We start from the raw sequence: 14,943 nt of genomic DNA, 5'->3' as shown, positions 1-14,943 counted from the left end.
GCAAGATGACCTTGAAGTTAGCCGTTCCGTCGGAATTCTTGCGTGAGTAGAATTTCAAAACGCAGAAGTAAAACTGCTAAAAAGCATTGAAAAAAAAAACACAAAGTAAAATCCAAATTGGCTGCTTTGAGTAACTATATAGATAGAGTACGTGAGCTTTTGGTTCTTGGAAAAAATGATGAGACTGGCTGATCTCATCATCGCGGTCGCGATCGTCTTCGGGGTGGTGGCTCATTCAAGCACAAAAACAATTAAGTTCATCAAGTTTTCGAATTGAAATAGCTTGTTTAATTAGATTTTAGAGCTGTTAACTTGTCTGACATAGCAGTGAGATTCCTTGAACTTACCTTTCTTAAATTATCCAACTAGCAAATGTTGTCAAGAGTACAACCGACATCGATTTGGTGGGATCTGCAAGAGGAAAAAAATGCCGCATTTTTAAAGAGTTCTGTTTATTTCCAAATGATAAAAAATTCAAAGGTGCAAAAATTTAATTTTTCATCTACTCATGTGCCGACCGTATTTTTTCTGTTACACTCTTCCGTGCGTCCCAATTGACGATGATTACGAATTCCAAAAATGTTAAACGAAACGAAAATTTATTACAGCGCATTAATGAAACCTGTTTGAAGATTTCAGCTGACCATTGCTGTGTTTTGGCTCAACCGCGCTGGCTGGTGCGCTGGTTGGCTGCTTTTCTTCTCGATTTATTGGCATGGAATTATTTCATGAGACGAGTCAAGATCGACGTAGCGGAATCAATGGTTTTAGAAGTGTAATCATCACGATCAGATATACGGCTGGTGATAAAAAATTAACCTCAATAAGATAAAAACAGATTCACATTCCGCAAATGAGGGTCATCGCTACAAAACTCACCGACCAGTTTCTATCGGCTCGGGTCGGTGAATGGCTCGCGCTTCTCCAGCGCACTTAATGATAGCCTTTTATTAATCTCATTCCAAGTCCCCACGTCCCGCCAGTAGACACTTCACATCACGTGTCAATAGACGGAAAGAGAGAGGAAGTCCTAAAGGTTTGTTCTTTTGGGGCGACTGGCCTGCTGACCGCCATAAACAATCGTAGAGCGAACGCGACTGATGATGCTGATGATGATGATGATGATGATGACTCTGTAGAATCGACAGATTTGCGTCCACGCGCTCGCGCGCTGAGCGATGTAACTGTAAATATCTCCGCCACTTCATCCTCCGGACGGACGGATGGACAGTTGATGCTTGATGGCATGTACCGGTTGGCCGCGACGCACGACGACGTGGTCTCCGAAAATATTAAGGAGGGCAGGTCAGAGTCCGTGGTTGTTAGGTTGTGATTATGTAGTTTGATTTGCTTATGGATCAAAAAGTGGCAACTCATCCATCGTCGTGTCTGAACGAGTCGGAAGCTGGTAAGTGTTGAATGATTTCTGGAATTTATTCTTCTGCTGATGTTGAATGAGCTTAATCGGTCATTCATGTATTTCACTTGAGTTGGCCGGTTGATCCACTTTCAAACCAATTTCGAAACCACCCTCCAAGGGATAAATTTGTACATAATTTCAGTTCAATTATAAACTTAAGCAAGAATCCACAAAATTGTCTTCGAATGAGTCACACTGAGTCATTCCCCGGGACAGAATATTCGCTGCAGACAAATGCATGCCCGTCCTGTGGACGGCTGAAAAATTGCATTCTCGTCCAAACACGGGAAAGCAATTTGTTAGTGCCAACCGAGCCAAACCGGTTTCAAATTTCCGGATTTCATCGATTCATAACTGGTTTGTTTTTTCTGACCAGCAAGGAAGAACACCTTTCCAGCTCTTATCAGACGATTATCTTCGTTCATCGCAGACAAGACAGGTTCCATTGAGAGAATGCTGCCTTCCCTGTCAGTCTCCTGTTGGCTGGTACACTGCGCTCTGGCAGCCACAGGCTGCAACGCCACAACTCCAAGGGAATGTAAAGCGAAAATCGCTCATCCGAATCCATTCATTAATGGCGAAAGAAATTGCAGTGCGAATTTCGATTACATCAAATCCACCCATATGCGCAGTGAAAATGACAGGCCAATAGTTATGGCAGCCAAAAAAAAAACAACCGAATTGGTTCCGAACATTTGTCCTCTCGTACTGCTATACTGCTATAGCGAATCCCGAATCGAAAACACTGGATTGTGAGAACCGGTTTCCGACCGAATGCGCGGCGAAAGCCACAAAAACCAGCCCACATCTTATGTTTTATGTAAGCTTTCCCAAAAGCACAACAGCACAATCAGCGCGATCGGCTCGACGATGCCATGTTACCTTTCTTCGGGCGGTAGGATTTGGGGAATTATCTTCTTTCGCGAATTGGATGCTGGCGCGCCCGACCCTCTTTTCCCCGCCGATCGTTGTTGCCTTCCTGCCACAAGGAGGAAAACAAAATTCGTGATGCAATAAAACATGTCTGTGCATCAAGGCAAAAACAATGCACACGTACACAGACACACACAAACAAGAGAGCGACGCGCGAAATCATTGTTCGCCTCAGGGTTAGTGAAAAAGTGCACTTGAGCCGATTGGATAACCGCATGCACGGTCGGCCCGGCCCGGCCGGGCGGTGTAGAGCTCATTGCTGTCCAGGTGGATAATTGAAACTAAATTAAACTGCGATCGTGTATCCTTTTAATTACGAGTTCGTGGACGGAATTCGAATGGCTTTTGGTGCGCATTCCGCTACCGGTCGATTTGCATGTAACCGTGTGGTAATGGATGTCGGTTTTAGTGCTGAACAGCAATGAATAAAATATATTGATTCATTCAGCGCGGAAATAATATCAAAATCATATTCAAAACTCACAATTCGGTTACAGCTTTGGCGACATCCATTTAGTACGTCACGGAAATTTTGACCAAAATCAACCCCCCCTCCCCCCCTTGTCACATTTCGTCACACATTCGGTGACCCCCCTGAAAAAGTACGTCACGTCACGGCAACCCCCCCCCCTTCACAACAAAAGAATTAGATATGCATTTCAATCTTTTTATTTAAAGCTATCAAATTCTAGCAAATAAAAAAGGCAAATTTTCGAGCTAATAAGTCATCGATTCACGGATTTTGAAGATGATCAGAAGTCGCTGATGTGACGTCGATTAATGTTTCGCGCATATCCACGTCCTTTACATCCATCCACTCAAATTCGTCTGATCTAGTTGAACGACTCAGAACCTCCTGCTGACGTCTTGCAGCAACACGCCTTGGAAGAACTTTTCTGACGGATTTTGTCATTTTGTGTATTCATTCAATCGTGCAATCATTCAACACTATCTGAGATTCGAAACTTAGTCCGCAAGTGGCATAAACTCTATTCTTCAGAGAGCTTTTGAGTGAGGGGCAGTATAAATTATACCGAAAAACCTTAAAAGCAGCCGTGGAACTTCGGAATGAGTTTATATTAATCGATTGAGTTCAGCACGAATATCAAGGGAAAACATTGCCATGGGTCTCTGTGCTACTAGACTACTGTGCTACCCGTAGCCCCTCAGGAGTTTGTGCGACTGCTATTTGCGGTTGCAAAAATCTTTTAGGCGGTACTCAAGCAGCTCTTCAGCGGTGTACTGCATATTCTGTAAAACCGTAATGGAGAGTTCATACTACATAGAAGAATAAATGAGTCCTTTTCACACATATATGTTGAAAAAAAGTTTTCATTCAAAAAATTTAACTATTTGTTTTAAAACCCATCAGAATGTTAATTTTATAGAAGCCTTCAATAGTAGTATCTTAAAATGAAGGCTAAATTATAATTTTCCGAATAAATTTTCAATTTGACTTTTTTTCATGTGACGTCACATAACTTCATACTCCCCCTTCCCCCTATGTCACAAATCGTCACGATTAGGTCTACCCCCCCTCCCCCCTATAAGCGTGACGTACTTTATGGATGCCCCCTTTTAGAATTATATTTTCGTTAATTTTGCAGTACTTGACAAAATGACATAAAACTTTTTCTTTCATCACGCTGTCAACCAACTTCGATTCGACGAGACGATTAAGTACAACTACAAAACTAAAACTAACTGAAATGTGTTGAACTTATACTGAAATGGGTTGGAATGAGCAGAACTATTGTGGAAAATTGCTCAAAAGCAGACGTTCAAAGAAGAAGTATCCAGTCGCAGGGAACACCTGGAAAACTCCACTCTATAGTTCACAAATCCAGTCTTATCCATAAAACATGGTTGCTCATAGACAATAATGAGCACCAACCGTAACTAAATTTCCTGCCAAGGCGCAAATTGGGAGCTCAAGAAAGCAAAAAGATCGGAGAAATCGGAACTTTAGCATTAATCTTCACGAACACAGAAATTCATCCCACCTGTTACACCACATTTGGGTGGCGCCTGGGAGAAATTTGTTCGATCGGCCAAGGTCACCACAGGGATAATTCTGCAGACAGTTCACAAATCAGACGACGAGACCTTGGAGACTGTTATTCTTGGAGCAACGGTTTCACCTGCAGATAGCTCACCTTCATATCACTTGAGTGGGTTGATTACCAGGTACTGACACCAAATCATTTCTTGCTAGGATGTTCTTCCCGTATCAAGTTTAGGATAATGTGTGAAAGGGAAAAAGTAGAAAATTAGACAATAAATGGGTCATTTGTAACATCTATTTATATAAGAGGCTTATGTCTGTACCGAAAACCAGGTCTCTGACAGGACGTCATAAGAGACTTATCGGTAACTAAAAACAGGTCGCTGACAGCACGTCATGCTTTCGTAGCAATGGGTTGTATTCTCAGTCGCTGGTCGGCTGCTGGACTGCTCGATTGGTCAACTGGTTGACTAGACTGCTCGACTGGACTGGGCGATTAGACTGCTCGATTTGATTGCTCGACTGTACTGTTTAACTGAACTGCTCGACTGAACTGTTCGATTCGATTGCTCGACTCAACTGCTTGATTGGACAGATCGACTTGACTGCTTGACTGAACAGCTTGACACATTTGCTTGACTTACTACTCGACCCGACTGCTCGACTTAACTGCACGATTGAGCTGCTCGACTGGGCTGCTTGACTGGACAGCATGATTCATCTGCACGACTCAACTGTTCGATTCGATGCTCGACTCAACTGTTCGACTCAACTGCTTGATTCCCCTGCTCGACTGGACTACTCGACTCAATTGTTCGACTCGACTGCTCGAATGAACTGCTTGACTCAACTACTCGATTGGACTATTCGAATCGGTTGCTCGACTCAACTGCTCAACCCGATTGCTCGATTTGATTGCTCGACTCAACTGACAGCTTGATTCAACAGCTCGACTATACTGCTCGACTTAGCCACTCAACCCGACTGCTCGACTCAACTGCTTGACTTAACTGTTTGATTCGACAGCTCCACTTAACTGCTCGATTCAACTGCTCGACTGGACTACTCGGCTTAACTGCTCGACTCAACTGTTCGAGTTAACTGCTCGACTGAACCGCTTGACTCGACTGCTCGGCTAGGCTGCTTGACTAAATTGTTCGATTCGAGTGCTCGACTAGAATACTCGGTTCAACAACGCAAATAAATTACTCGACTGGGCTGCTCGACTCGACTGCTCGGTTCAACTGCCCAGCTTGACTGCTCGACTCAACTGCTCGGATCGACTGCTCGAATGAACTGCTCGACTCAACTGTTCAACTTAACCGCTTGACACGACTGCTTGACTAAATCATTCGACTCGACTGCTCGACTCAAGTGCTCGACTGGACTGCTCGACTTAGCCACTCAACCCGACTGCCCGACTCAACTGCTTGACTTAACTATTTAACTCGACAACTCGATTTAACTGCTCGACTGGACTACTTGACTCTACTGTTCGACTCGACTGCTCGACTTAGCTGGAGCTCGAGCACCTGGACTACTCGACTCAACTGCTCGAATGAACTGCTCGACTCAACTTTTCGACTTAACCGCTTGACCCGACTGCTTGACTAAACCATTCGATTCGACTGCTCGACTAGACTACTCGTCTTAACAGCTCGATTAAACTGCTCGATTGAACTGTAAACCGATCAGTTGCTTGACTTGACTGCTCGACTCGACCACTCGATTCAACTGTTCGGCTCAACTGCTCGGCCGGACTGCTTGACTGAAAGTCTTGATTTAACTGCTCGACTAGACTGCTCGATTTGACTGTTCGGCTAGACTGCTCGACCCAACTGTTTGACTCGATTACTTGATTCGACTGCTCGACTCGCCTGCTCAACTCGATTGCTTGTCGCGATATCATATGGTCGGTGTTAAATCAGACCGGACCAAGTCGGAAAATTTAAAAAAATGAGTTATTGATAGCAAATGATCAAGAATTTTCTAAGCAACATTTTACTCTAATCAGACTACATAAATGTTGCAAACAGCCAGAGTTAGAAGATGATTTCGAATGCAGGAAACTGAATGGGTTTTTCTTGAAGTTAGAATTTTGCCACTCGGTTCTATCTGCCGGCCATATGAATCGGTTTGCGGCATACAATAGACGGTTCTGAGCCACTCACACAAAAGAGCCATATTGCCCGCCTATAGAATCAGCACAGTGGAGATAATGTATTTATTTAGTTAAATGAAATCCAATATGACCATAAAAACTATTTGTTTAAGTTTCCTGCTATGACTCTTTTATGTATAACAGCTTAGAGCTATATTATGCAATATAAGAACTCAAAGAACTAATATAAAGATTGAAAATCTTCGCAAACACTGGCCAATGAAATGTATCCGCAGTTTTCTGAATTCTTAACAGACATTTATATTTTCCGGATCGTGAGATTCGGGCTCAACTAGTCCGTTATAAGATCGTAGTTTATTGTGTATTACGCAGCTAGGGTCTCCGGGATAGAAACCGTTTTAACCCGGCCAATTGCTACTGGATTCGAACCTAAGTGACTCTACCTAGGCTTCTAAGATCCGTAAAATTTGCGTAACCCTTGAACCTGCAAACAACCAACCTGAGTTCATTAGTAGCTGGAAGTTTATTTATTCATTTATTTATTACAATATTTATCTGAACAATGGTCTTAATAAATGGATAAGCGTCAAACTTATAAAATATTATATATGTTGCTCTTGTTGACTTTTTCGGTGAGAAATAAGAACTAAAATGTTTTCAGCGGACGTTTCGACTTACTATGCTTCAGTCATTTACTACCCAGTTAGCTTCGAGGTACGATGCTGGTCTAACAAGCTAGTCGTCGTATGTGTTCGAATCTCGGCTAGGCGGTGCTTGCTAGTTAGAGTCAATAGGATCGTTGCACTGGCCCCGTAATTTTCCTGTACTCTAACAGCCGGCTGCGAAGTCTGTCGATAAAGAAGGGTAATGTCTAAAGACGGTATAAACCCATGGCTTTGCTTTTTTGAATATCTATTCTCACTGCCTGAAATATTAGTTTTTACTTCTTATGAGAGGGTAAATGTTTTTTTTTATTTTGTGAAGAACGAACATTGGAAGAACTGTGCAAAATGATATGCAAACTGTGAAAAAAAGTTGACTGTAAAGGTGGGATTTGAACCCACAACTCTCAATCTCGCGTAGAGTGCGTTTCCAATTACACCACCGGCCTTTTCTCTTCCGTTTCGCCACAAATTTCTGTGTAATTTAATTAAAATCGAAAATTCCCTTAGTCAACTCAAAGGTCTTAATGCAGGCGGTGAAGGGTTTTTATAAACAAACAACGTGCGATGATAATTAGTTAAGCAGGCCAATTGAGCGAAGGGCAAGTGGTGAAGCACGGAAATTTATGAGAGACAAAAGCGTCGACGAATCAATGTCAACCATTCATCGGTTTCGTAATAAAAAAAAGGCTGGTGCATTTTACGACGGTACTCGAGCGTATCGATACCCAGTAGACAGCAACGGTTTGGATACGGCGGTAGGTTAACAGGATCACATCAAGGAAGCTAATATAGTACAAGTCGAACAGATCTTTTCTGGATATGTTCAATCCGCCAATTCCAATACAACTGATGTGAAAATGGAAACTAAACCAAATGGCAGTTTTCCCATTTTCACATCTGTAACGAATACTGGCGACGATGGATGAAGGAAGTGGCCAGTAACCACCACCCATTGACGTAAAAGGTTCGGGGAATCCAAGCACCTTTCAGTGGATGATTTGGTTTGGTACTTTTGTAAAAGTAGTATGCAAAACTGACCAGTTCGAAACTAATTTTTCTATAATTCTGATGAAAATACACTATAAAGCACACCATACAACAAAGATCGTGCGTAAGCAGTTGGTCATGTGTAATACCTCCATTAGAGAAATTGAATGGAGTAATGGTGAAGTTCAGACTCTATAAGCATCAAGCCCTGCGCAGATTTGGTACGTTTGCGTTCGGGAAATTTGACTGATAATCTGTTAGATTGTATTGAGGAATTGAAATTTACCTTGTAAACCAACCAAATTTTACGATATCGGTAGCAACTCAATACGTAGTGATATTGATTGAGTAGTGCAGTATCAACACAGAGCAGTTTTTCGAGAAAGTTTATTATATATTTAGCCACTAATAAATTTTAGATGCATGCCATTTAAAATATGAGTTTGCTTTTTAGGTAAGCTAAGTTGTGCCAATATAGTTGTAATGCAACCGGAACTGCAAATTATAGCTGTTTTACTGTCTGAATAATTTTAGTGAAATGTTCAACAGCAAAAAACTAAAACTACATAATCTATAAAAAAAAAATGCATCATTCAAAGTGAACTTTAAAAAGATGAGGAAAGGTTTTCTCCTAGCAGTATTTTATTCCCTGGGAAAAAGTTGTTTTGATCATGATCGCCCCAAAGCATCCGACGACGCCGCCCGTCGTTCGATGCATCGAAGTGGAAAATGACAAAGTCGTAAAAATCGCTCCATCATCAGACGAACATCAAGTAGACGAGTTATGGGTCCCACCACTTGTAGTGGGAGATTTAAATAAAATAACAAAAATATTTAAATATTGCTATCGGTTGTAACACTAATATATTTATGGATTTGGTCATCGTGACTGCAAACTTTGCAAATCTAGAAATACAATAATAAAATTCGGCCTTTCAGCTAATCCGGGCGATGACCCATTTAATATCTTTTAAGGGGAGTAATAGATTTCCTCTAGCTCCAGAACGTACATAGCACACCTTGTTGAGTGGTTGTGATCATTCAAAATTGTGGGATGTCCCAATCGTGCAGTTACTGTGAAAACAAACTAGAACTAGCCCCGGTAAGAGGCGTTCGATTTCCTTGGATAAAACTGTAGAGTTAAAATTTTTTTCTACTGAGATAACTTTATTCAAGCAACTGTGAAGAAGTTTTGTTGCATACCATATGCTATGTTCTATTGATATGAAATATTCAGTGATTTTATGGAAACCTTCACGAATTCACGTACTTTATCAATGTTTCCTTTGGCAATTACACCCGAGTAACAATTTGGATTTTATTACTCTCTAGTGATGGCTTTCAAACCCAAAATTTCGACAAAACCATCCAAACTCCAGTGTTTTAAATAAATTATTATTTTTAGATTTAGTTTTAAATAAATTATTATCTTTAGAAGACAAACTATTGTCTTTAGAGCCAAGAAGTGCAAGACTCTAAAGAAAGTTCTAATTTACCCTTTTAGGCCTCATTAAGCACCTCAAGCAAGTACCACTCTTACAATTATAAATGCACAATTCAGTAGGAATGAAAGATGTGGAGAACCCTGAGAATAAACCCATGTTAAAGTCACTTAACATCGAATGGGTTGATTCTACTAAGATTCGAACACACCACCACTCGCTTGTCAAGGCAGACTCAGTAACCTTGTGGCTACAGAGCCTCCCTTGTGTCAAGCGCAATATTATTTCGTAATAGATCAGACCATCGAGCAGCGGCTGTGGCATTCAATATCATCCACTACAATTGAGAAAAGCAAAATTACAAAACTATTGTACCGAGGAAGCTGTTAAGGCTCAAAACTACGATTTAATTGGTGTAAGGTATTTAACCCCACATCTCCATAAGGAAATTTAATGTCATATAAAATGCATGCAAATATTCATTCGAAAATAAAAATCTAATGAATAACAATGATCGAGTTTGAATGATTAGCTCTTCTTTTAGCCGTCACCTCGAACAACGGTTGGCGGCTAATTGCCTTCATCATCGAACTTATTGAATGCTTGTATCTACTAATCATCTCTTTTGTATTTTATTGGATAATTATAAAGTCATTAAGCGAATTGTTAACCGCCACAGTATAGGCGTTGATTAGTGAACACAAAAAAATCAATCAAACCATGCCAATAACAGCAGTTGCCAATTAAAGGTGGAGGATTTTGTGAACCAAATTCTTGGAGAATCTGTGTGTCTTAAGGATGTGTTAATCAAACGCTTTTCCTTTGTTTTCGTTCACGAGTAATTAATTCCATTCATGGTACATACATATATTGTCTACAAAGCATATTTTGTCTTTGTTTTTGTTATTGGTTTATCAGGATTTTTAAACGCAAGGCGTTCATTCGAATCCTTATTTTGTCTTTGTTGTACAACTAACTTTGACTGATTGTTAGTACCTTCATATCTTCCATTTGTTTGTATTCATTACATAATAGGAATTGAATTGAAAAATGTTCTAGCTGGTGTGCCCTGGGGTGCATAGCCCAATTTATAGCCCAAACCAATTTATTTTCTGTTATTTAGACGAAGCTTAGACCCATTACAGCGTTACGAGACACTATCCCTACTATGCAGATCGGTTCCTGTTTCATCAAATCCCTATCATTCTAGTGGAAGATAAAGTACTCTTTAAACAATTATTTACATGGTGTTTGTCAAGAAATTGGTGAAATCGGAGACGATTTACACGGTAACAATGGGTGCTAATTGTGTCCCGTAACGCTGGAATGTGTCTTAGACAACTTGGTGCCAGCTGCCTTCAAGTCTATCATTACCAAATATACTTATTATTTTTCTATTAATTGATATATGAACCAGGCAAATTTTCAATTGGAAAGAGACTTATATTCACTAGCGTGCCCAGACATATATAAAAGGTGAGGCCCCTGACATTTCAGAAGAACGTTTTGTCCTAGAAAAACGGAGTCATCTAGGATGCAGGGATGCCACATATAATTCTGTGTTTTTTGTTGGAAAAATCTGGGAGCGAGCGAGGGAACGGTGCAAAAATCTGTCCAATGCAAAACAATGAGAGTGAAAGAGACGGAGAGTCATTTTGCTGACTATTTTCGTCTCTTTCACTCTCATGTAAAAGTTAAAAAATCTGTTTAATTCGTGTAATTTGGCGAAAATCTGTATTCTATGCATACAGATTCTGCACAGGCGATTTCTTTCAAATATCTGTTAAACACAGAATATTCTGAGCATGTGGCAACCCTGCTAGGATGGCGAATCTATTATTAATTATCATAACAATACCCGCCGTTACTTGCACCTAGTAGAATCGAAATTGTTCACCGGGCAACTTTCGCGTAAGCGTTGTAAAAAAGGCAAAACGGGGTTGAGGAAAAATACCCGCCGTTACTTATCATAAAAATGCCCGACCCGGGGTTAAAAACTCCGCACTTTACGGAGTAATTGAATTTAATATCAAATATGAAAGTGGACTAGAAATTATGTAGACTTGGATCTAACCTAAAAGTTAGAGCAGAGATTGGTCTTGAAATCGGATTTGTCATAGGACATTTAATTCGATTTGAATTTGGACTAATTTAAGTTTGAACCTTTGCTCTATATAGGGTAACCAACGTATTTTGGACCCCACCAGCAGCTGTACATAATTTGGATACTTACAGCAAATTCAAATGAAAGTGTTCAAATTATGTACAGCTGCTGATGGGGTCTAAAATACGTTGGTTACCCTATTGAACTGGAAATTAGACATAAAACTGGATGATGAAAATTGGATTAGACTTAAATTTAGCGCAGTTTGGACTGGACGTTTTACTTATAATTAAGCATGAAATCGGACTTAAAACAGAACTTGAGAGTTTATTTATAATTGAATTTGAAATTTTATTTGAAATTGGAATTGAATTAGACTTGGAAATAGATTCGAAATTAAGCTAGTAATTGAACTTAAAATTGGATTTGAAATAGGACTTAGAATTTGACTTAAAATCAGATTTGAAATTTAACTTAAAATTGAACACAAAGTTGGAATTAAATTAGACTTGATTTAGACTTAAAATCGCTTAATTCAGCTTAAAATCGGACATGCAAATGAACTTAAAATGGACCTTGAAATTGGACATACTTGAATTTGGATTAATTTGAACTTGAAGTTTTAATTCAATTTAATTCAGTTTTCAGTTTTTTCCTTTCCTGTCGCTTTTTTTGGTTCCAGCTCGCAATTTTTCCTTTTTTCTTCCATTTTTCCTCCTTCCCTATAGATTTTCTTTTTTTCTGTCACGTATTTCCTATTTCATTGCTACGTTTTTACCGTTTTCTTGTCGCTATTTCCTCTTTCTTTGTTCCACTTTTCTTCTTTTGTCCCATTTTTCGCCATTTCTTTCGATCCGTTTTTCGTCTTTTCCTGTCTGTATTTTTTCCTATCTGTCCATTTCAAGTTTTTCATTTTTAGGTCCGAGCTTCCGACTTTTTCGCTTTTTAACTCCAGCCCGTTTTCAACTATTCTATTTTGACTCTTATGCTTTTTATGCTTATCTTGCTTGCTTTTTCAACTTTTCTGTCACATTCTAGTTTTCTGTTTCGTTTTATCGCGTTTGCCTTAAGTTTTCGTTTTTTCTATTCATTTTTTCTGTCCCGTTTTCCATCTTTATCTGTTCTCGTTTTTTCATTTTCATAATTCCGTATTTTTTCTGTTTTTCCTTCCGTTTTTTCTCATTTTCTTTCTTATTTTCTTTATCGCTTTTCCTTCTTTTCACTCATTTTTCGTCTCTCTCTTCTATTCTTTTCTATTGTCCCTCTTTTTCCGTCCAGTATCCTCATGTTTTGCCGTTTTCTTCTTTTTCACTTTTTTCTCTTTTTATGTACCGTTTTCCCTCCCATTCTGTCACGTATTTTCTTTCGTTTTTCTCTTTTTCGTGCCAATTTATTTGCCTAGCCGGTTTCAACCTGGTGGCCTCCGCCACTTTCCGCTTTCCGGTTGTACTCCGCCAAAAATAGTCCGCAACACTTTTCGTTCAAATATGGCAAGTGCATGTAAGTTTTCCGTAAGCAAAGTTGTTGTCTCACGTCCGTAGAGGACTACCGGTCTGATTAGCGTTTTGTACATCGTCAACTTTGTATGGCTGCGTCTTGCGGAGGGAAAAGTAGGCTCGATTTCCAGCTTGAGTGCGTTGTTGTATCTCCTTACTCGTATGAATGCCGGCGGTGACCAGAGGGGTAGAAGCCCAAGCAACAATGTGAGTTTTATTGCACCCTTATGACGGTTTTCAAGTCCAATTTTGGTCTTAAATGCCATCATAAGAGTGCAATAAAACCCAAATTGTTACTTGGGAGGCAAACGTTGCTTTCTCTTGAGCCTCTTCCTACCATATAATTTGTTTTCGACGCATTGATTTGTAATCCTATCCTCCTACCCTCCGTTTTTAGTCTAGCATAGATTGCCTCCGCCGTCCCATGATTTCTAGTAATGATGTCGAGGTCGTCTACGAAGGCTAGAAGTTGGCTACTCTTGTTGTTACTTCTCGTTTCGATGCGCGCTCGCCAGATCACACCTTCAATAGCGAAATTGAATAATATACGGGACAGTCCATCCTCTTGCCGTAACCCTCTGCACGATTCGAAAGGACTCGAGAGTATCCCCGAAACACGCAGGTAGCACATCACTTGCTCCAGGGTAGCTTTGATCAGCTACGCTAGTTTGTCCGGAAAACCGTGCTCGTGCATTATCTGCCATGGCTGTTCGCATTCAACTGTATCGTATGCTGCCCTGAAATCCACGAAAATATGTTGCATGGGCACGTTGTACTCCCGACATTCCTGGAGGATTTGCCAGAGAGTAAAATTTGATACGTAGTAGGACGGGCCCCCATAAAGTCCGCCTGGTGCTACCCTACGAATTCTCTAGCTATAGGGCAGCGGTTCCCAACCTTTTTTTGTTCGCGAACCTCCTGCCGTAATTCCGTATACCATCCTAATGCGAGATAAATTTTTGGTGAACCCCTGGAGGTTTGCGAACCCCTATTTGAGAAACACTGATATAAAGGATAGACGACGCAACAAAATCTGGGAAAGCACCTTGTTCATTGCTCGATCTTACATGGGGTCTCTTGGTCTCTCAGCCACTTGTACATCTGTGATTGTAACGAAAATTTTCATAATGCAAGAAACAGCCTTTTTTCTTCATTTGTATGTGTCTACCCTTTGTCAGCTTCCCCAACCTGTTGTCCCCCAGCAGCTTATAAGCCTGTCTGTTTAGTAATCGCTATAAAGCGAGACAAAGCCTTTTTACGTTTTTGCACCTCTCGCTTATCAAAGGCCACCCTATTCCTCCCTTCCAATAATTCTCTCTTGTCATCCATCTACTTTTACAACTGCTATCGTACCAAATGCCAAGAGAAACGCACCTCCCAGCTAGCATTTTTATATGCATAAAAAAGCTAAAAATCAGCATTACGTACATATATACATGCTAATAAATCGTATTTGTTGCGGCAAAACTGACATATTCGTACCATTTTGGAGACGATATACGTGATGATGAATAATTATACGCGTTTCAGCTATATAAGTAATTATATACGATAATATCCGATTGAGCACGGCTTGTTCCGTGCTGCAAGACGATTCTGTGCTGAACATCGTATGTGTGTCAGTTACTGTCATTATATACGACAGAAAATCAACTTCGGCGCACTTTATTAAGCATTAGTTACGATTCCGAGTTTATAAAGAGATATTTACGATAATTTTTGTACTTTGGTATACGAGTTGGTGCTGGCTAGGCTCTTTGAAAACATGT

At 40.3% G+C, this 14,943-nt stretch overlaps 1 protein-coding gene across 1 annotated transcript in view; it reads right to left on the bottom strand.

The window, feature by feature from the left end:
- LOC128742964 (mucin-5AC-like) overlaps nucleotides 1–14,943 on the bottom strand; it is a 135,657-nt gene that overhangs the window by 90,919 nt on the left and 29,795 nt on the right. The window contains exon 2 of the mRNA XM_053839462.1: nucleotides 348–411. The gene's annotated coding sequence lies outside the window, so the exon portion shown is untranslated. The remainder of the gene's footprint in view (nucleotides 1–347; nucleotides 412–14,943) is intronic.

Source organism: Sabethes cyaneus, chromosome 3 (assembly GCF_943734655.1).
Source record: "Sabethes cyaneus chromosome 3, idSabCyanKW18_F2, whole genome shotgun sequence".
Classification (NCBI taxonomy): domain Eukaryota; kingdom Metazoa; phylum Arthropoda; class Insecta; order Diptera; family Culicidae; genus Sabethes; species Sabethes cyaneus.
Note: the sequence above shows the minus strand (reverse complement) of the source record. Positions and strands in the feature narration are given on the sequence as shown.